This window comes from Prionailurus viverrinus, chromosome B1, assembly GCF_022837055.1.
Source record: "Prionailurus viverrinus isolate Anna chromosome B1, UM_Priviv_1.0, whole genome shotgun sequence".
Lineage (NCBI taxonomy): Eukaryota > Metazoa > Chordata > Mammalia > Carnivora > Felidae > Prionailurus > Prionailurus viverrinus.
Genome location: NC_062564.1, coordinates 59373496 through 59395878, shown reverse-complemented (window position 1 = coordinate 59395878; position 22383 = coordinate 59373496). Strand labels below are relative to the sequence as shown.

At 38.3% G+C, this 22383-nt stretch overlaps 1 protein-coding gene across 6 annotated transcripts in view; it reads right to left on the bottom strand.

The window, feature by feature from the left end:
• SH3RF1 (SH3 domain containing ring finger 1) overlaps positions 1-22383 on the bottom strand; it is a 187557-nt gene that overhangs the window by 108765 nt on the left and 56409 nt on the right. The gene's annotated exons all lie outside the window — the stretch shown is intronic.

Below are 22383 nucleotides of genomic sequence, written 5' to 3'. Positions count from 1 at the left end.
CCTCAATGCTCTGCCCATTCATCCTCCCCTACGACTCTCCACTCTCTGACAACCAATAATCTTTTTACTTCTCTATAATTTTGCCTTTTCTAGAATGTCATATAGTTGAGTAGCCTTTTAAGGTTAGATTCTTTCACTTTGCAATATACATATAAGACTCCCCCAAGTCTTTGCATGGCTTGAGAACCTGTTTCTTTTTAGCAATGAATAATATTCTAATGCTTAGATGTATCAGAGTCTAATATTTATCCACTTATCTATTGAAAGATATCTTGGTTGCTCCAAGAAAACTTTTTTATATTTTAACTTGCTTCTCCAGTCTTCTTCAGCAAGGTTACCCTAAATTACCTAGTCCACTACCCCGGCCCTGTGTTTTACTTTAACAAGCTATTCCTTTACTGTATCTCCTCAAAGCCTACCTATATAACTAACCTATGAATTTGTCTACTATTGCTTTGGTTTTATCCCACAAAATATGTTATTCTCTAGTTTTTAAGCCCTTTAAATACTTTTAACTATTTTACTTAAAACATACTTAGAAACCCTCAAAATGAAACAAAACAACACAACATTCAAGTAAAAGAAGACACAGAGGGAAGACCAAATGAAGGCACCCTAAGTCAGCCAACTATAAGCCAAGGAGAGAGGCCCTCAGAAGAAACCAACTCTACTAACACCTTGGTCTTGTACTTCTTGTTTCCAGAACTATGTGGAATTAAATTTTCATTGTTCAGGGGGAAAAAAAAGGTAAAAGAAAAAAATCTGTAATTCTACCAGTTCTATTTTTAACTATACAAAGTTAAAAGGCCCCTACCCTAGAATAAATACACTTGCTGTATTATGTTTTATAAAACAAACTGCATCTGGAATAGTGGGAAAGGGAATAATCTTTTCAATAATAATAAAATTATTAACATTCTATATTAAAATCAGAAATTAAACAGACCTACTACTCTTATAACTAATACATGATAACATTTCTCTAGCACCTTTTGGTTAAAATAATATTATATCCTTTTAAAATATGATTGGAGTGCCTGGGTGGCTTGGTCAGTTCAGCATCTGACTCTTGATTTTGGCTCAGGTCATGAATTCACAGTTCGTCAGTTTGAGCCCCACATCAGGCTCTGCACTCACAGCATGGAGCCTGCTTGGGATTCTCTCTTTCTCCCTTTCTCTCTCTCTCTCTCTCTCTCTCTCTCTCTCTCTCTGCCCCTCCCCCACTCTCTCAAATAAACTTTTATAAAATAAAAATAAAATAAAATAAAATAAAATAAAATAAAATAAAATAAAATATGACTAAAAGTTGGCACTTGACTACAGGACACTAATCAACAGAAAATATTAAAAGTTTCAACTGTTGTCTCTGTTGTATAAGAAAAAAACAATTGATACACACGAGTGGAATGCTAAATACAAAGTGACCCTTAAAATCAGAATGTTCTCCCTTGAAGGAAGAAATGAAAAAGTCTTATAATAGTGCTTTAGAGAAATCACTTGGTATAAAATTATTGCATCTAATAAGATTTTCCACCCTTTCTGTCAATATTTTTGTGCTGGAGCAAAAGATAAATTACATTATGGAAAGGTCCACAACAAGGTCTTCTGTCTCTACCTTTCATTTGCTTTCTGTAATCAGAAATTGTCAGGTTACCATAGCTTTCAACACTTTAAACCACCAATAAAGTCCTAACTCTTAGAATACAAGCAAATGAATATTTTTAACATTCTTGATTATATTAATATTAGTGTTCTCCTTCTGCATTGCGTATGGTTTACATAGAGAAGAATGTTGTCACCAGGTTCTTAACTTTTTATGTGCTGTAATTTTTCACAGGACTGGTCAATATAAATCTGTACTTGACATTATACACCTTTTTAAGTATAGAAAATAAATAAATTTTAAAAAAATATTTTTCTCCTACTTTTTATATCATGTTCAATATAATATATACATACCAACACATGTATTTTGATTTGTATATTTGAAAATAAATTTGTTAAAAATAATGCACTCTCTCTGGAAATAAATCAAATGATTGACCTTTTTTAGATCATCCAATTTGTCCAAATCTTTGAAAAGTATACATAAATACATTAAGCAAAATGAATACTAAAGAGGATAAATAAAAAGAAATCACACCTAGATACATTATAATCAAATTGCAGAACATCAAGCACAAAGATAAGACTATAAAAAGAGAAAAAAAAGAGAGCATCTAACAAAGGAATGACAATTAGACTGAAAACAGATTTCAACAGAAATAAAGGCCGAAGTTCATGACAGTATCTTTGAAGTGTTTACATAAAATAGCCATCAACCTAGACTTAAAAGAACAAGAGAAAAATAAAGACACATTCAGACAAGTAAAAACTGAGAGGATTTATTACCAGTAGAGTTTTGCCCACTAGAACTTCTAAAGTACATACTTCAAGAAGGAAAATGACTCTAGGAAACAAGTCTGAGTGACAAGAAAAGAAGGCAGGAAATAAATCGGTAAAATGGAGGCAAAGCAAAACAATAATAATGCCTAGGGTTTAAAAAAAAAAGAACATGTAAGATAAGAGGGACACAATTGGAGGTGTGTTCTAAGATCCTTGTATTATGGGAGATGGGTTTAAAATGAGATTTCACTTTAGACTCTGCTAGTTATACATGGACAAGAGGATCACTAAAAAGAAGAAAAACAGTGTACAATTTCTACATTACTCAAGAAAATACCATCTACTATAACAAACCCCCTGGATTTCAGTGGCTTAACACAGTATTTCTCAAAACAGTCTAATGTTTGGTTGGCAAGCAGTTCTCCTCCACATAGAGATTCAAGGTCTCAGGTTCTTTCCATTGTGTGGCTCCACCAATCCTTAAGAGTATCATTGTGATACTTGTGAGTTAGAGCCCCACACTGGGTGTAGAGATTACTTTGGTAAGTAAGTAATTAAAAAAAAAAAAAAAAAGAAGAAGAAGAAGAGGAGTAGGAGGAGGAGGAAGAAGAGGAGGAGAAGGACATAAGTTTAGGATCTCAGCTGAGAGACTTGTTATAATTTCCAAACCAGAGGTATAGTGTAGTGGAATAAGAAAACAAGCAAGGGGTGTGTGGTGGCTCAGTCTGGTAAGCATCCAACTTGAGTTCAGCTCAGGTCATGCAAGATCTCCTGGTCATGAGATGGAGCCCCCAAGTCGGCTCTGTACTGGGTGTGGAGCCTACTTAAGATTCACTCTCCCTCTGCCCCTCCCCCACTTGCCAATTGTGCATTGGCTCTCTCTCAAAAAAAAGAAAAGAAAAAGAAAACAAACAAAATTCAACCAATTAAAAAAGGGAAATAAAAGAGAAAAAAGAGAGACTAAAAAGTGAGACAAATAGAAAGTATAACATGAAACATATCAGCAATCATAATAAATGTAAATTAATCTGCCAGTTAAATATTAGAGATTGTTATGATGTATTTTAAAACAGTAATAAAATCCAGCAATACAAGAGATATACCTAAAACATAAAGACATGCAAAAACGCAAAGAAAACACAAAGAAAACATGGAAAAAATATACCAAATATTAACCTAAATAAATGATGTTAAAATGCACTAATATCATTTAAAAAATGAACTTCAAAACAAAAATATTAAAGAAATAAAGAGAGCATATACATAATGATAAAAATTTAACTTAACAGGAAGGTATAACAATTCTCTCTCTACATATACCTATTAAAATAGCCTTAAATAGGGGCGCCTGGGTGGCGCAGTCGGTTAAGCGTCCGACTTCAGCCAGGTCACGATCTCGTGGTCCGTGGGTTCGAGCCCCGCGTCGGGCTCTGGGCTGATGGCTCAGAGCCTGGAGCCTGTTTCCGATTCTGTGTCTCCCTCTCTCTCTGCCCCTCCCTCATTCATGCTCTGTCTCTCTCTGTCCCAAAAATAAATAAACGTTGAAAAAAAATTAAAAAAAAATAAAATAAAATAGCCTTAAATATGTATAAAGCAAAATTTAATAAAAACATAGGAGGGGGGGGTGCCTGGGTGGCTCAGTCAGTTAAGTGTCGAACTCTTGATTTTGGTTCAGGTCACGATCTCACAGTGGTGAGACTGAGCCCCACATCGAGCTCCACACTGAGCCTAGAGCCTGCTTGGGATTCTCTCCCTGTCTCTCTGCCCCTCCCCTGGTTGCTTTCGCTCAAAATAAATAAACCTTTAATACAGTAGGAACTTCCAAAAAAATGTTCAATGTAGTAGACACATGCAGTATACCAAATAATCAGAGTATAGTTTTCACATACCCATTTTCAAAAATTTTGTTTTGCTAAGCCACAATACAAGTATCAATGGATTTCCAAGAATAGATATTATATAGACCATGTCCGCAATCACAAAGCAATTAAGTTAGAAATCAATAATATAAAAATAAATTTAAAATCCCCATATATTGGGGAAACTTTTAAACATTTCTAAATAAGCCACAAGTCAAAGTAAAGACTGGAAAAGAAATGTATACATCAGTAAGAATGAACCACAGCTCACAACAACATGGGTGAATAAGCACAATACTGAACCAAAAAAACCGAATTGCTAAGCTGATGTGCTATTTCTTCAAAACTACTTGTACTTATGTGGTAAACTACACAACTCTCTTTTTACAAAACAAGTGAATGTTAAACCCAAATTGGAAGAGGAACAGGACAGTGAATGAACATACAAATAGCTTTGCTGCCAAAGCATAAGAGACTGTTAAAAACTGAGAACAAACTGAGGGTTGATGGGGGGTGGGAGGGAGGGGAGGGTGGGTGATGGGTATTGAGGAGGGCACCTTTTGGGATGACCACTGGGTGTTGTATGGAAACCAATTTGACAATAAATTTCATATATTAAAAAAATTAATTAATTAATTAATTAAATTAAATTAAATTAAAAAAACAAACAAATAGCTTTGCTGGTACTGGTAATGTTCTGAATCTTAAGTTGGGTGCTAGGTTTACTAGTTTATAGGTAAGTTTCACAACACATCTATACCTCACGTAGTCTTTCGTATATGTCAAGTATTACTGTCACCTGATACGCTGGCACTTAATCTGTGACCAATTCAGCTATGTGTTCCTTTTACCACTTTTAAATTCCCTTTCATTGAAAAGAAACCTCCATTTATTCACTATTCTCTTCCTAATCATAGGGTAGGAAAATACTTCAGATCCCAGAACTGACTAGGAAGAGAGATATTTTGGATCCCAGAGTAATCAGTGGTACTAACTGAAATAAGTAAACTGACACATTTCTAGAGCTTAAGGGGCCAGAACAACTATGAAATTCCTGTCTAGAATTGTTAGCCCTTTCAAAGCAAAAGGACAGTAATAACAGAAGTCTTCAGTGTGCCCTGGAGCAAGTCAGACACAATGTTAGCTAAATAAATAAAAACACTAGAGGATTCCAAATATAAAGAAATTAAGACGATGAGCAATAATATAGCACTGTCACCACTTCCAATTTTCTTTGACAAGGTTTACAGTATATGACCAATGTTTTTTAAACAAGCATTTTTTTTGGAAAGAATTGCATTTACTGAACTGATATAGAAACGATGATTTTGGAATTAAATTTGCTATGGAAAAAATAACACTGTTTTTCACTATACCCCCTCCATCTGACTGCCAGAGTTGGCTTTAACAATTAACAAATACCAGTGCTAACATACTTTACAGGGAATGTGTTGATGCAAAGACCAGGAAACGGTTTATCTCTACTGGGAATATCTTGACGGAGGAATTAGAGGAGTATAGGCAGTGAGGATCAGAAAAAAAACAACAACAAAAATATTTGCTAAACTAAAAACACATATGCACACATGGGAATTATTTTACTTTCAACAAGTTCTGAAAGTAGTAACAAAACCAGGGAGAGTTAAAAGAATAATTTAACACTGATGTTTCGGGAATGCTAAGAGGGACTAGGCATTTAGACTTCATGTTGCTAAATTTGTTCATCGAAAATCTGAAAGGCACTGTCATGACAACAACTTTGCTATTTCTCAGCATTTTGTCTCCGTAGGCAGCTTATTTCCCACTCAAGGTTATAATTCTGTATTCATAATACCATAATCATTTCCATGGTAACTTCCTGTGATGTCACAGGGAAAACATTACTGACTTCCCCTGCAGCTCCTATTTCCCAGTCAGAATCATACATTGATTTTATTCTTTCCAATGTAAATAAAAGATTTAACTATTAAAATTCTGGGAATAAGAACCAAAATCCCCTGGGGCGCCTGGGTGGCTCAGTCGGTTGAGTGCCCAACTTCGGCTCAGGTCACGATCTCATGGTTCGTGAGTTCGAGCCCCACGTTGGGCTCTGTGCTGATGGCTCAGAGCCTGGATCTTCCTTTAGATTCTGTGTCTCCCTCACTCTGTCCCTCCCCTGCTCATGCTTTGTCTCCCTCTCTCTCAAAAAATAAACAAACATTAAAAATTTTTAAAAAAAACAACCAAAATCCCATCTCTCATCACTACAGAGGCAAGCAGAGAAACCTGGTAGCACAGGACTCTGGTTAAAACTGCAAGCACCAGCATCAGCCTACTTGGATTCACTCTAGGCTTCACTAGTCACGAAATAAGGGTCTTTGGGCACAGTATCTAGCATTCTCAAACTTCAGTTTACACATCTGTAAAATGGAAAAGTACCTCATTCAGGTGTTTTAAGGATAAGATGAGACAATGTATATAAAACATGTAAGCACAAAACCTATCAAACTGTCAACCTAAAAAAGAAAATATCTTGAGTTCCCCAGAACTCAGTTATCTCTGACCTCAGGATTCAGAATTAAAGAGGAAGTTACTGTTTTAGTTATTCGGCAAATATTTATTGATATTTTGTGCTACACAGTGTTTGAGTGCTGGAAGATAAAGGACAGTGTTTGTTCTACGGCCCTAACAAAAACTGTTTCTTTACTCTGCTCCTTCATTTTAATGCTTACTTCCCTCTGTAGGAGGCTGGTTCCTGGTATGAGATCAACCTTGAGTCTCAGCCCTCTCTATTTTCTCTTGTGCCCACACATGTAGGCAAATAGAGTACACATTTAACAAACTCAAACAGTGAGTCTCTGTGTAGATGAAAAATGGAGTCTGGGGTGGGCAGAACTATTTCAATTTACCAACTCATCTGAAGGAGGGATGTGGTTCTTTTTAAAGGGTAATTTAAAATGAATAAAAGTCTTCATCTTGCCGCCAGCTTATAATTATTATTTGGGTTTAAAGCATGGTGACAATTGTCTGAACCTCTGAAAACACAATGGTAGTAAATACCTACCTTCAAAAACCAAAGTATCAGTTAATTCCAGGCCTGTGTAAGTGCCTATTTCTAAAGAAATAACACAATAATTTTACCTAGCAACTTCATGACAAGCAGAGAAGCAGTCTATGACAAATGAGTTCCTTGGAGTTCTTTACATATATTGTTGTCATTAGATATTTAATTTTTGTACCTAAAGTTTAATATGTGTACATTAGAAATGCTGAGGTCTTCAATAAAAGAACCTTAAAAGACCCAATTATGAGCTTTCTGAGCATGAAAGAAAAAAAAAAAGGTAAAAGAGGAGGACATAGCATTCTATATCTAGGTAGTACTGTGAAGTTCTCCTGAACACTATTTGGGCTAGACAGATGATAGAAAAAAAGTTTGGGGCACCTGGTGGCTTAGATGCCTAGGCGCCTGACTCTTGATTTCGGCTCACATCATGATCTCATGGTTCGTGAGTTTAAGTCCTGAGTTGGGCTCTGTGCTGACAGTGTGGAGCCTGCTTGAGAGTCTCTATCTCTCTGCCCCTCCCCAGCTCTCGTGAGCGTGCGCGCGCACGCACACACACACTCTCTCTCTCTCTCTCTAAATAAATAAATAAATAAACTTTAAAAAGGAGAAAAGTTTGGGAAATACTGTGCAAAACTAACAATCCATATTAGCATATGAAGAGCTGTAAGAAGTTCTGCAGTAAAGAAATCTCTTTATACTTAAGCACACATTTTCCAAAATGACTTAACAAAATACTCTAGAGAACACACCTAAAGAAATGCTGTTATTTAGTACTTTTCAATTATGCCGCATATTAACACAGTTGCTAGATATATGAAGTGCATCAGAGAATATTAACTCACAACTCAAAACATTTTGATGTAGGGGCACCTGGGTAGCTCAGCTGGTTAAGCATCTGCCTTCAGCTCAGGTCATGATCTTGCAGTTTGTGGGTTCGAGCCCTGCATCAGGCTCTATGCTGACAGCTCAGAGCCTGGAGCCTGCTTTGGATTCTGTGTCTTCCTCTCTCTCTGCCCCTCCCCTGTTCACACTCTGTCTCTCCCTCTCTCTCTTTCTCTCAAAGATAAATAAACATTAAAAAAAATTGTAGTTCCTCCAAAATGAAGATACCTTGGAGTTGTTCTAACTGCTCAACAATCCCTACCAGAAATAAGAGTTCTCTTCTATAAATGTATAAATTATAGCTACATGATGTAAAAAAAAAATGCAAGCTATTTTGCCTATTTGGTTGAAGGTACATCTAGAACAGTATCTGGCATGTGACAATATTTGCTAAATGAATAATTAAATAATCTGCATTTTTCCCTTCAATTCTAGTCAATAGATAACTCTTGTGATCTGCTCTTCCAGACTCCCTAAGAGGTACCAGCCAGCAATCTGTGATTCTATGAAATCATACATTTAGAAGCACATTGCATAAATACATATATACATACACACATACATACATACGTACATACATACATACATACATACATACATAAAGGGGTAGCTCAGAGGGATGAGCATCTGACTTTTGGTTTCAGCTCAGGTCATGATCCCAGGGTCATGGGATTGAGCCCTGCATCGGGTTCCACGCTGAGCATGGAGCCTGTTTAAGATTTTCTCTCCCTCTCCTCTTGCCCTTCTTCCCACACCCTTGCTCGCTCTCTCTCTCTCTCTCTCTCTCTCTCTCTCTCAAACAACAGGAAAAAAAAGCACATTACAGAAGAAAGAATACAGAGCTTGGTGCTAAACTAACAGTGTTTAACTAGGTGTGTGCTCTTGAACAGTTACTTTTTGCAAAACAAGAATTTAATCTGTTTTTATCCCCAAAAGACTACTGTGAAGAAAGTGTCTAGCATAATCTTGGCACTTAGAGGGATTCAAAAGTTAACAGTAATCTCTTTCTCTCCCTCATTCTAATTTACTCTTCCATATTTAAACCCTGACGAAAAAGGAACTCAAGGGATAAGTAAAACTTCATGATAGCGTATTAAATAAGATGAAATAAGGCAAAACAAATCCCACACTGAATATGATAAAATAGAGAATTGGTTTCTAAAGAATCACATTCTAAAGAATGTGATACTATTTTCCATCTGTTTCCCTAAAGGTCCTGAATACAGTAGTTTCTTTTAATTTTGAGGGATATATCTTCTTTTAATCAAACTAATTCAACAAAACTTCCAGCACATAATTTCATTAAATTACCTTATTCCCTGTCAGAGGCTTTATCATCCTCAAAATTAAAACAGTGTATTTCTACAATAAAATAATATATTGCCTATCCAATAACCTTCAAACATAAAATTTCCTGAAGTATACCAAGTTTAAGGCTTTTCATATGCTAAAAACAATTAGAGTATGACGTTGGGTATTTAACATACACCTAAGTGACACAAATAAGACCAAACCCTGTCTGTCTAGCTATCACAGATAGCAACTTCTTCCCTTTGAAGAGTCTGGGCTCATATCCTGTTTCTGGAATTTGAACCAATTTAAAACATTAAGAAGTCGATTTGTTAATTAAAAGATTTTATAAGAAGGCTGAATTTCTTTTCTCTGTCTCAATCAGTCATTAGTGAATGAAAGATAGGAATCATATATTAAAATGGAAATTTACCAGCAACGTGAAGTTTCCTCATATGCTGACAGAACAACAAGGGATTCAAGAGAAATAGCTTCATTAAATACGCTATTTATGTTCCAGTAAATCCAGTGTTTTAAAATTTTGACATTTGTTTTGAAACCAGATTCAAATTTAGTACGTAGTATTTCTTTGTTGGCAAGAGCTGCAAGAAAGTTAATGCCAATAAGTCTAGCTATTTTACACACACTTTTTGCGTGTTAGGGTATCAGAGGACCTATGAATCAGGTCAAAATTAACACCACATGTATGGGTTTGGAGAAACAGAAATGACTTGTCAGACTTCTATGATGAAAACTAATTTATATTTTTGTAATACCACTGATAAGGCAATAATAAGCATGGCAAAGTCTCCCATGCACTATCTCTTTTATATTTAATAACTCGGTCTTTGTAAAAGTAAGATCAAATCACCTAAAAATGCAGGCCAATCTTCAGGCATGTCAAATATACTACCCTAAACTGAGGGACATAGTGCAACACTGAGCATATCCTTCTTGAGTTATTTTTAAGCCATTTGATCTCATTAAGGTGTTGACAAATACTCACCTGTCAGAAAAATCTCCCAGCACATTTTTTCACTTAGTAATATAGGCAGTAACTCTGAGAGGAGCCTTTAACCAGACATAACGACATCCTTAACTGGACTAATAAATTTCTATCTTTCCCTTTCTTGAAATTTGCCAACATACCATACCAACACTGAATGAAATTTTCCTAACTCAAGAAAAGGAAAGAGAACATCAAGGATATTTGAAATATTTCTTAACAACACACACATACACACACAGAGGGGAAAAACCCATATCCTGACTTAAGAAAACAAGCAAACCATGTCCAAAGGAGTTCTCAGATCCCCTTTGGCAAGCCGCCTCATTCCAGCTCATTAGGGACATTTACATTTTAACTAGGCTTAGAATCTGGAGCATTTTATAATTGGTTATTCCCCTCTTCACCACCACAAGAATAATAAATACATTTTTAAGTTAATATCTTTTTCTTAAGTTTGTTTCTTTAAGTAATCTGCACACCCAACGTGGAGCTCGAACTCATGACCCCCAAGATCAAAAGTCGCTTGCTCCTCCAACTGAGCCAGCTAGGTGCCCCTTAATTAATGTCTTTAAATGGGAAAAAAACAGTAATGGAATTCTGGAATGCAGCAAACGCAGCAACCTGAGAAGCATACAGAGCACCTACCGTCTATGAGATCAGTAATTTCAAGGAATTAAAAACACTGGTTCTAAAGAGCACTCTTAAATATATCAGAACACTTCAAGAGAACGTTGAGAAAGAATGATGAAATGTATGAAATATTTACTACTATAAATGACATAGTACTTCCAACTATTTGAAAATGATACCTTTGTGTGCCATACATGATTCTGGTTACAGGGGATGCTTGAAGTTCCACTGGATTCGTGACCTCTTGCAACCAGTCCTCACCAGGGATGTGCCAACACTGCCCTGATGTCTAACATACAAAAAACACTGCTCATAGGATTCAAATTAAGTAAATGGGTCAAGCACTCACCATATGCAAAGCTCCACAAAGTTGCTATAAAGATAAGTTACACAGGCATCCCCTGCATTTTGAACATTCACCTTATACCTCTTTGCTTTTACAAAAGACCTACATCACTACCTGTTTTTGCTAACCAAAAGAATTCTGAGGAGGATTCACTTTTACAAAATGGTAACTGCTTCTTCACTGTAAGCCATTTTTACTTATAAAAGGTTTCATAGAACCCTCTACCTTTGGATACAAGGGAAAACCTGTATCTGTTCCAGGTAACCTGAAAGAAATCCCAGAAGGAATTTTGCTATTATGAAAAAGGCAAAGAGCAAAAAGAGCATTCATCATTTGTTTTGCAACCAGTCGTTACAGACGCGGTACGCACCTCGTGCAGCCAGAGGGGCATCACCAAGCTCCTTTTTCTTGAAGCTACACTCAGCATCTCAGCGCCAAGCTCCATAGCTTTGAACTGTGTCTGTGAACATCTGTGCTTTATCTCTATTTATTTTGTGCATCCATTAGGAAGACGTGTCCTAAGGTATCAGAAAAGCCTACAAGAGGTTATTTTTGGGGCCTGGAAATGCTCAAAAACTTTCCCACATAAATTGATACTATTTGCTTCTTCCCTTTGCACCATTTTGGCTTACGAAAGGTTGCAAAGGAACACTCTACTTTTGGATAGCAGGGGAAACCTGTACTGAAAATTTCAGCTTCAAGCTCTCAGGATACCCTGGGAATATCGAGGGTCCAGTCTTTACAGGGTGTGCTGCAGAAGATATGCAAAGCCGCGGAAAATGTAAGAAAATTACATTTAGAACTGTTGCCATTCTACCAATGGGAAATGAATAAACAGGTTAGGGACAAAGTAGAATAGGCAGTAATCTAAAAAGGAATGAGATCTGCTAACTTCCGGATATTATACCATCTGCTAAACCAAAATTCTTACATTTTAAAATAACTCACCACAATACACTAAAGCCCTTTAGGATTTAGACTCTGGCCTCTATCCCAGAAAGAACTTTTAAAAAGCTCAGAGTTCTGTCTATATATGTGGTCAGCTCCACAGTGATCTGCACTCTTGAAGCTCAGCCCTCCAGGTTCTGGCTGCTGTGAGCTCGGCTGGGAAGATAAACCTAACAGAAGACTGTGATGATTAGTCCAGTTCCAGCAGATCTACCTCTGTGGAGGACACTTGTTTAGAAAGCCCCCTTTTCCTCAACTGCTTGTGTACTGTGTCAAAAACCACCAAGATACAACACAGGACAAGGGGAGATGCGGCTGTTTATACAGGTGCCACTTTCCAAAGGGCACTCACAGGAGCAGCTCTCCCTGCAGAGCTGGACTCAGATCACAGGCCTAAAGACAACACCATTGGTGTGTGAGGGGGGTGAGCAGATTCTACTTAAAGAGAGGAGCAGGGTCTGGGGGTGGGGAACCCAAACAAAACTGGGTAAGTACCGCCTCTAGTCTGCTTTGCCAGGTTATTCCTGTCTGTGGGTACGCAAGGCATACAATGAAACATACTAAAATAATGGAACTTTATTTAAAAATGTAAAGATTTAGCTTAGACTCACTTAAGACCTCCAGTTTTGTTTTGTTTTTCTCCTAAAAGGAAACTACATTCCTTCACTAACCCTCCTTCATCCACATCCCTGCTGTCTGACCCCAAGTATTAGCAGTTTCTGCCCAGAGTTTAAATGACCTTTGCCCTTCCACCCACTTTATCTTCTACAGGAATTCCATTCATCCTTTTGTTACTCACTGAAACCCATTGTGCTCTCATTTTCCCTCTCACTTTTATTTATATTCCTAAAGAAACTCTTAATAAAGGAAATAGTCACTGAGTAGGCAAAAGAAAAAGATGAAAAATAAATTTTAATACCACGAAGCTATACTTTTTTAGTAAGACAGACACAAAAGTTTCTTAATAACATACATGTGTGCGTACACACACACACACAAATCTATTTTACGTTAGATTTTTTTTAAAAACTTGAACAATTGCTATCAAGTCAAATGTTTCTTTCCTAATGGTTTAGTAAATAACTGTTTTCATTCCATTAAATCAAATACACATAACCTAGAAGGCCAATAAATGCCTCCTGGCCATCTTAGTTAAACAAATTTTACCCTGTCCTTGCACCCCCAAGGAGCTGGTACAGAGTTCTGAATCAAACATCATACATCTACCCTGAAGTTGCATTAGGTTTGCCTTATCTTATCTCCTTCATTCAGGTCCTGCTCCTACAAAGTTGCCCGGCATTATTCCAAGTCATTTGTAACCCAAGGGACAAAGCCAAGAAACAGGCTGTGAGCCTCAATCATGCATGAATCCCCAGGCATGAATAAAGATATGAAATTTTTTCTCAAAAGTTGCATTTCTATGGCTCAAAAATAAGCAAGGGATTGAACAAAAAAAAAAAATAGAAATGAGGAAAAAGATGAAAAACAGATTAAAAAAAAAAATAGGTAGTTTGTTACAGGAGAGGAGAGTGGTCATTGTCAACTTGAGCTTCAGTTCTCAAACAAGTATTCACTTTATCCAGGAAGCTCTCCCTGACACCAAGTCAGCATGAGGTGTTTTCACCCTGAATTCTCCTACTACATTCCACTATCTATAGTACTTATCACCTGCATTGTATTTGTATAGTTACTCGTCCACTTGTCCCACTGCAACTTAAGCTGTATGAGGGCAGGGATCATATCTAACTTATAATTATAGTATTCTCAGTATCGAGCTTGGCCTACGATGAGGGTCAATAAATATTACTAGAAAAATTAAGTAATATGAGTTCAAACCCTGGTTCTACCATTAACTCACACTGTAATATAAGATACTCAAGTTTTCTGGGGCATCTGAGTGGCTCAGTTGGTTAAGCATCCAGCCTTTGATTTCAGCTCAGGTCACGATCTCGTGGTTCGTGACACTGAGCCCCACGATGGGCTTCAGACTGACAGTGCAGAACCTACTCAGGATTCTCTCTCTCCCCCTCTCTCTGCCCATCCCATGAGCACCTGCACATGTGCAACAGTGCTCTCTCAAAATAAATAAACTTCAGGAAAAAAAAAGATGCTCAATTTTTCTAACCTACAAAATGGAGATAATAAGATAGATAATACTGTAATATACCAGTATATGCTAGCACAATTCACGGCATTCAACATATGTTAAATGTTTACCTTTCTTCATGCCTTTTCATCAGTCCTCAAATCTCTACATTCTGATGGGTCCCTTCCTGCCTTCTCCCCTCACTAAATACCTTTCCCTCTCACCTTCATCTTCTATGAGTCTTTCTCCCATTGTGTCCTTTACCTCCCTCTTGCTTTCCCTTCCTGCTCCTCTTTCTAATTTGCCTTGCTGTTTATTTTCATCTGTTAACCACAAAGGATCATTTGCATTTGAAAACTGCAAACTTGGGGCGCCTGGGTGGCGCAGGCGCAGTCGCAGTCGGTTAAGCGTCCGACTTCAGCCAGGTCATGATATCGCGGTCCGTGAGTTCGAGCCCCGCGTCAGGCTGATGGCTCAGAGCCTGGAGCCTGTTTCTGATTCTGTGTCTCCCTCTCTCTCTGCCCCTCCCCCGTTCATGCTCTGTCTCTCTCTGTCCCAAAAATAAATAAACGTTGAAAAAAAATTTTTTTTAAATATAAAAACAGAAAACTGCAAACTTTACCTTCTAATTCACATCAAGATAAAACATTTTCTGTGACTGTATGGCTCATGTTCTAGATATGTTTTAACCTATGATTATTTATAGCATGATGCAAAAACTGAAACAAATGTTTTTTGGGTTTTTTTTTAATGTTTTATTTACTTTTGAGACGGAGACAGAGCATGAGCAGGGGAGGGGCAGAGAGAAAGGGAGACACAGAATCTGAAGCAGGCTCCAGGCTCTGAGCTGTCAGCACAGAGCCCAACGTGGGGCTCAAACCCACAAACTGTGAGATCATGACCTGAGCCTAAGTCAGAGGCTTAACCAACTGAGCCACCCAGGAGCCGCGAAGCAAATGTTAATTTCACAAAGTATACTGAAACAGTACGCAGATTTCAGTTTTTTTCCAAAAGAGGTCTAAGCCTAATGGGATGTTTAAAATAATAATTTTTAAAACCCTACTGAAACAAAATTACAATTACTTAGTTCATAAAAACTATTTCTTTTCATAATAGCACACACAACTTTGCATAATTATTTTTTTGGTGATGCTGCTTCAATGTAACGTGCTCAAAAAAACCCTCGAAACAGTTCTTTATTTTCACAGGTCAATGTAAATAAGAACAAAGGACAAAACACTTAAACTCTTAAATCAAAAGTTCCATTAAAAGTCTCGATTCTATTGTCCATTAGTAAACAGGTTTTGGTATTTTGACCCACTCTCTAAGGAACTAAATCCAACATCACCATGCTGTAACCATTCACTGCAGAACTTAGAATAAGCAGGTTATTCCATCAGCACTGTCTACCCTGAATGAGGAACTACGTCAAACTGTTCTTAGTGAGTTCCTTCAGTTTGAATGAAGGCCTTGCACGCTTGTACAGTGTTTTTCATAATTAAAGGAAGAAAGCTCCATGAACAAAGCCTAGATAACAAATATATGTGTGTTGGTGGATGACAGCTTTCATAAGTTTTATTTCCATGTATACCAGATGTTAATAAAACTGGCATAAAACCGTGCTGATGCCATCCGAAGTCACCATTTAGTTGGCTACCACTCCTGACTCTCCTCTCATAGAGGAGGCCTCTCAAAGTGATGTTAATTTATGATCTGCTTTATATCCTAATACCAAAAGTATAAGAAAAATTGGGGGGGCTCCTGGCTGGCTCAGTCAGCAAAGCACGCAGCTCTTGATCTCGGGGTTGGGAATTTGAGCCCCAAATTGGGTACAGAGATTACTTAAAAATAATTTTTTAATTCAAAAATATATGAAAAATTACAGAACTCAATTTTAGATAATTCTGCCCAAACATGGCTAATTTTTCTACTTTTCATATCACTACTTAGGCTTTCATGAGTAGTGTTAAAGAGAAATAAATGTTTCTGTTGTGATTTCTCAGTCATCTAGTTTCTAAAATATTCTCTGAAATATTTAACCATTAGTAAAGACAAAGTAAAAATTTCTAGCTTGAAGCAATAAACTAACACAATAACCTCAGGGCTCTTTTTAATACTAAGTAAATATATATATTTTTTTGTTTTTCATAATTTCCTTCCATTTTTTCCTTTTTTTTTTTTTTTTTTTTTTTTTTTTTTTTTTTTTTTTTTTTTATGAAATTTATTGACAAATTGGTTTCCATACAACACCCAGTGCTCATCCCAAAAGGTGCCCTCCTCAATACCCATCACCCACCCTCTCCTCCCTCCCACCCCCCATCAACCCTCAGTTTGTTCTCAGTTTTTAAGTCTCTTATGCTTTGGCTCTCTCCCATTCTAACCTCTTTTTTTTTTTTTTTTCCTTCCCCTCCCCCATGGGTTCCTGTGAAGTTTCTCAGGATCCACATAAGAGTGAAACCATATGGTATCTGTCTTTCTCTGTATGGCTTATTTCACTTAGCATCACACTCTCCAGTTCCATCCACGTTGCTACGAAAGGCCATATTTCATTTTTTCTCATTGCCACGTAATATTCCATTGTGTATATAAACCACAATTTCTTTATCCATTCATCAGTTGATGGACATTTAGGCTCTTTCCATAATTTGGCTATTGTTGAGAGTGCTGCTATGAACATTGGGGTACAAGTGGCCCTATGCATCAGTGCTCCTGTATCCCTTGGATAAATTCCTAGCAGTGCTATTGCTGGGTCATAGGGTAGGTCTATTTTTAATTTTCTGAGGAACCTCCACACTGCTTTCCAGAGCGGCTGCACCAATTTGCATTCCCACCAACAGTGCAAGAGGGTTCCCGTTTCTCCACATCCTCTCCAGCATCTATAGTCTCCTGATTTGCTCATTTTGGCCACTCTGACTGGCGTGAGGTGATACCTGAGTGTGGTTTTGATTTGTATTTCCCTGATAAGGAGCGACGCTGAACATCTTTTCATGTGCCTGTTGGCCATCCGGATGTCTTCTTTAGAGAAGTGTCTATTCATGTTTTCTGCCCATTTCTTCACTGGGTTATTTGTTTTTCGGGTGTGGAGTTTGGTGAGCTCTTTATAGATTTTGGATACTAGCCCTTTGTCCGATATGTCATTTGCGAATATCTTTTCCCATTCCGTTGGTTGCCTTTTAGTTTTGTTGGTTGTTTCCTTGGCTGTGCAGAAGCTTTTTATCTTCATAAGGTCCCAGTAATTCACTTTTGCTTTTAATTCCCTTGCCTTTGGGGATGTGTCCAGTAAGAGATTGCTACGGCTGAGGTCAGAGAGGTCTTTTCCTGCTTTCTCCTCTAAGGTTTTGATGGTTTCCTGTCTCACATTTAGGTCCTTTATCCATTTTGAGTTTATTTTTGTGAATGGTGTGAGAAAGTGGTCTAGTTTCAACTTTCTGCATGTTGCTGTCCAGTTCTCCCAGCACCATTTGTTAAAGAGGCTGTCTTTTTTCCATTGGATGTTCTTTCCTGCTTTGTCAAAGATGAGTTGGCCATATGTTTGTGGGTCTAGTTCTGGGGTTTCTATTCTATTCCATTGGTCTATGTGTCTGTTTTGGTGCCAATACCATGCTGTCTTGATGATGACAGCTTTGTAGTAGAGGCTAAAGTCTGGGATTGTGATGCCTCCTGCTTTGGTCTTCTTCTTCAAAATTCCTTTGGCTATTCGGGGCCTTTTGTGGTTCCATATGAATTTTAGGATTGCTTGTTCTAGTTTTGAGAAGAATGCTGGTGCAATTTTGATTGGGATTGCATTGAATGTGTAGATAGCTTTGGGTAGTATTGACATTTTGACAATATTTATTTTTCCAATCCATGAGCAGGGAATGTCTTTCCATTTCTTTAAATCTTCTTCAATTTCCTTCATAAGCTTTCTATAATTTTCAGCATACAGATCCTTTACATCTTTGGTTAGATTTATTCCTAGGTATTTTATGCTTCTTGGTGCAATTGTGAATGGGATCAGTTTCTTTATTTGTCTTTCTGTTGCTTCATTGTTAGTGTATAAGAATGCAACTGATTTCTGTACATTGATTTTGTATCCTGCAACTTTGCTGAATTCCTGTATCAGTTCTAGCAGACTTTTGGTGGAGTCTATCGGATTTTCCATGTATAATATCATGTCATCTGCAAAAAGCGAAAGCTTGGCTTCATCTTTGCCAATTTTGATGCCTTTGATTTCCTTTTGTTGTCTGATTGCTGATGCTAGAACTTCCAGCACTATGTTAAACAGCAGCGGTGAGAGTGGGCATCCTTGTCGTGTTCCTGATCTCAGGGAAAAAGCTCTCAGTTTTTCCCCGTTGAGGATGATGTTAGCTGTGGGCTTTTCATAAATGGCTTTTATGATCTTTAAGTATGTTCCTTCTATCCCGACTTTCTCAAGGGTTTTTATTAAGAAAGGGTGCTGGATTTTGTCGAAGGCCTTTTCTGCATCGATTGACAGGATCATATGGTTCTTCTCTTTTTTTTTGTTAATGTGATGTATCACGTTGATTGATTTGCGAATGTTGAACCAGCCCTGCATCCCAGGAATGAATCCCACTTGATCATGGTGAATAATTCTTTTTATATGCCGTTGAATTCGATTTGCTAGTACCTTATTGAGAATTTTTGCATCCATATTCATCAGGGATATTGGCCTGTAGTTCTCTTTTTTTACTGGGTCTCTGTCTGGTTTAGGAATCAAAGTAATACTGGCTTCATAGAATGAGTCTGGAAGTTTTCCTTCCCTTTCTATTTCTTGGAATAGCTTGAGAAGGATAGGTATTATCTCTGCTTTAAACGTCTGGTAGAACTCCCCTGTGAAGCCATCTGGTCCTGGACTCTTACTTGTTGGGAGATTTTTGATAACCGATTCAATTTCTTCGCTGGTTATGGGTCTGTTCAAGCTTTCTATTTCCTCCTGATTGAGTTTTGGAAGAGTGTGGTTGTTCAGGAATTTGTCCATTTCTTCCAGGTTGTCCAGTTTGTTGGCATATAATTTTTCATAGTATTCCCTGATAATTGTTTGTATCTCTGAGGGATTGGTTGTAATAATTCCATTTTCATTCATGATTTTATCTATTTGGGTCATCTCCCTTTTCTTTTTGAGAAGCCTGGCTAGAGGTTTGTCAATTTTGTTTATTTTTTCAAAAAACCAACTCTTGGTTTCGTTGATCTGCTCTACAGTTTTTTTAGTTTCTATATTGTTTATTTCTGCCCTGATCTTTATTATTTCTCTTCTTCTGCTGGGCTTAGGCTGCCTTTGCTGTTCTGCTTCTAGTTCCTTTAGGTGTGCTGTTAGATTTTGTATTTGGGATTTTTCTTGTTTCTTGAGATAGGCCTGGATTGCAATGTATTTTCCTCTCAGGACTGCCTTTGCTGTGTCCCAAAGCGTTTGGATTGTTGTATTTTCATTTTCGTTTGTTTCCATATATTTTTTAATTTCTTCTCTAATTGCCTGGTTGACCCACTCATTCGTTAGTAGGGTGTTCTTTAACCTCCATGCTTTTGGAGGTTTTCCAGACTTTTTTCTGTGGTTGATTTCAAGCTTCATAGCATTGTGGTCTGAAAGTAAGCATGGTATAATTTCAATTCTTGTAAACTTATGAAGGGCTGTTTTGTGACCCAGTATATGATCTATCTTGGAGAATGTTCCATGTGCACTCGAGAAGAAAGTATATTCTGTTGCTTTGGGATGCAGAGTTCTAAATATATCTGTCAAGTCCATCTGATCCAATGTCTCATTCAGGGCCCTTGTTTCTTTATTGACCGTGTGTCTAGATGATCTATCCATTTCTGTAAGTGGTGTATTAAAGTCCCCTGCAATTACCACATTCTTATCAATAAGGTTGCTTATGTTTATGAGTAATTGTTTTATATATTTGGGGGCTCCGGTATTCGGTGCATAGACATTTATAATTGTTAGCTCTTCCTGATGGATAGACCCTGTAACTATTATATAATGTCCTTCTTCATCTCTTGTTACAGCCTTTAATTTAAAGTCTAGTTTGTCTGATATAAGTATGGCTACTCCAGCTTTCTTTTGGCTTCCAGTCGCATGATAAATAGTTCTCCATCCCCTCACTCTCAATCTAAAGGTGTCCTCAGGTCTAAAATGAGTCTCTTGTAGACAGCAAATAGATGGGTCTTGTTTTTTTATCCATTCTGATACCCTATGTCTTTTGGTTGGCGCATTTAATCCATTTACATTCAGTGTTATTATAGAAAGATACGGGTTTAGAGTCATTGTGATGTCTGTATGTTTTATGCTTATAGTGATGTCTCTGGGACTTTGTCTCACAGGGTCCCCCTTAGGATCTCTTGTAGGGCTGGTTTAGTGGTGACAAATTCCTTCAGTTTTTGTTTGTTTGGGAAGACCTTTATCTCTCCTTCTATTCTAAATGACAGACTTGCTGGATAAAGGATTCTCGGCTGCATATTTTTTCTGTCTAGCACCCTGAAAATCTCGTGCCAATTCTTTCTGGCCTGCCAAGTTTCAAAAGAGAGATCAGTCACGAGTCTTATAGGTCTCCCTTTATATGTGAGGGCACGTTTACCCCTTGCTGCTTTCAGAATTTTCTCTTTATCCTTGTATTTTGCCAGTTTCACTATGATATGTCGTGCAGAAGATCGATTCAAGTTACGTCTGAAGGGAGTTCTCTGTGCCTCTTGGATTTCAATGCCTTTTTCCTTCCCCAGTTCAGGGAAGTTCTCAGCTATTATTTCTTCAAGGACCCCTTCAGCACCTTTCCCTCTCTCTTCCTCCTCTGGGATACCAATTATGCGTATATTATTTCTTTTTAGTGTATCACTTAATTCTCTAATTTTCCCCTCATACTCCTGGATTTTTTTATCTCTCTTTTTCTCAGCTTCCTCTTTTTCCATAACTTTATCTTCTAGTTCACCTATTCTCTCCTCTGCCTCTTCAAGCCGAGCTGTGGTGGTTTCCATTTTGTTATGCATTTCGTTTAAAGCGTTTTTCAGCTCCTCGTGACTGTTCCTTAGTCCCTTGATCTCTGTAGCAAGAGATTCTCTGCTGTCCTGTATACTGTTTTCAAGCCCAGCGATTAATTTTATGACTATTATTCTAAATTCACTTTCTGTTATGTTATTTAAGTCCTTTTTGATCAGCTCATTAGCTGTTGTTATTTCCTGGAGATTCTTCTGAGGGGAATTCTTCCGCTTGGTCATTTTGGATAGTCCCTGGCGTGGTGAGGACCTGCAGGGCACTTCCCCTGTGCTGTGGTGTATAACTGGAGTTGGTGGGCGGGGCCGCAGTCAGACCTGATGTCTGCCCCCAGCCCACCGCTGGGGCCACAGTCAGACTGGTGTGTGCCTTCTCTTCCCCTCTCCTAGGGGCGGGATTCACTGTGGGGTGGTGTGGCTTGTCTGGGCTACTTGCACCGTGCCAGGCTTGTGATGCTGGGGATCTGGCGTATTAGCTGGGGTGGGTAGGCAAGGTGCTCGGGGGCAGGAGGGGCAGGCTTAGATCGCTTCTCCTTAGGTGATCCACTTCAGGAGGGGCCCTGTGGCAGCGGGAGGGGGTCAGATCCGCTGCCGGAGGTTTGGCTCCGCAGAAGCGCAGAGTTGGGTGTTTGCGCGGAGCGAGCAAGTTCCCTGGCAGGAACCAGTTCCCTTTGGGATTTCGGCTGGGGGATGGGCGGGGGAGATGGCGCTGGCGAGCGCCTTTGTTCCCCACCAAACTGAGCTCTGTTGTCAGGGGGCTCAGCAGCTCTCCCTCCCTTTGTCCTCCAGCCTTCCCGCTTTCCGAGCAGAGCTGTTAACTTATGACCTCCCAGACGCTAAGTCGCGCTTGTTGTGGGAACACAGTCCGTCAGGCCCCTCCGCTTTTGCAAGCCAGATTCGGTGGCTGTGCTTGGCCGGCGAGCCGCC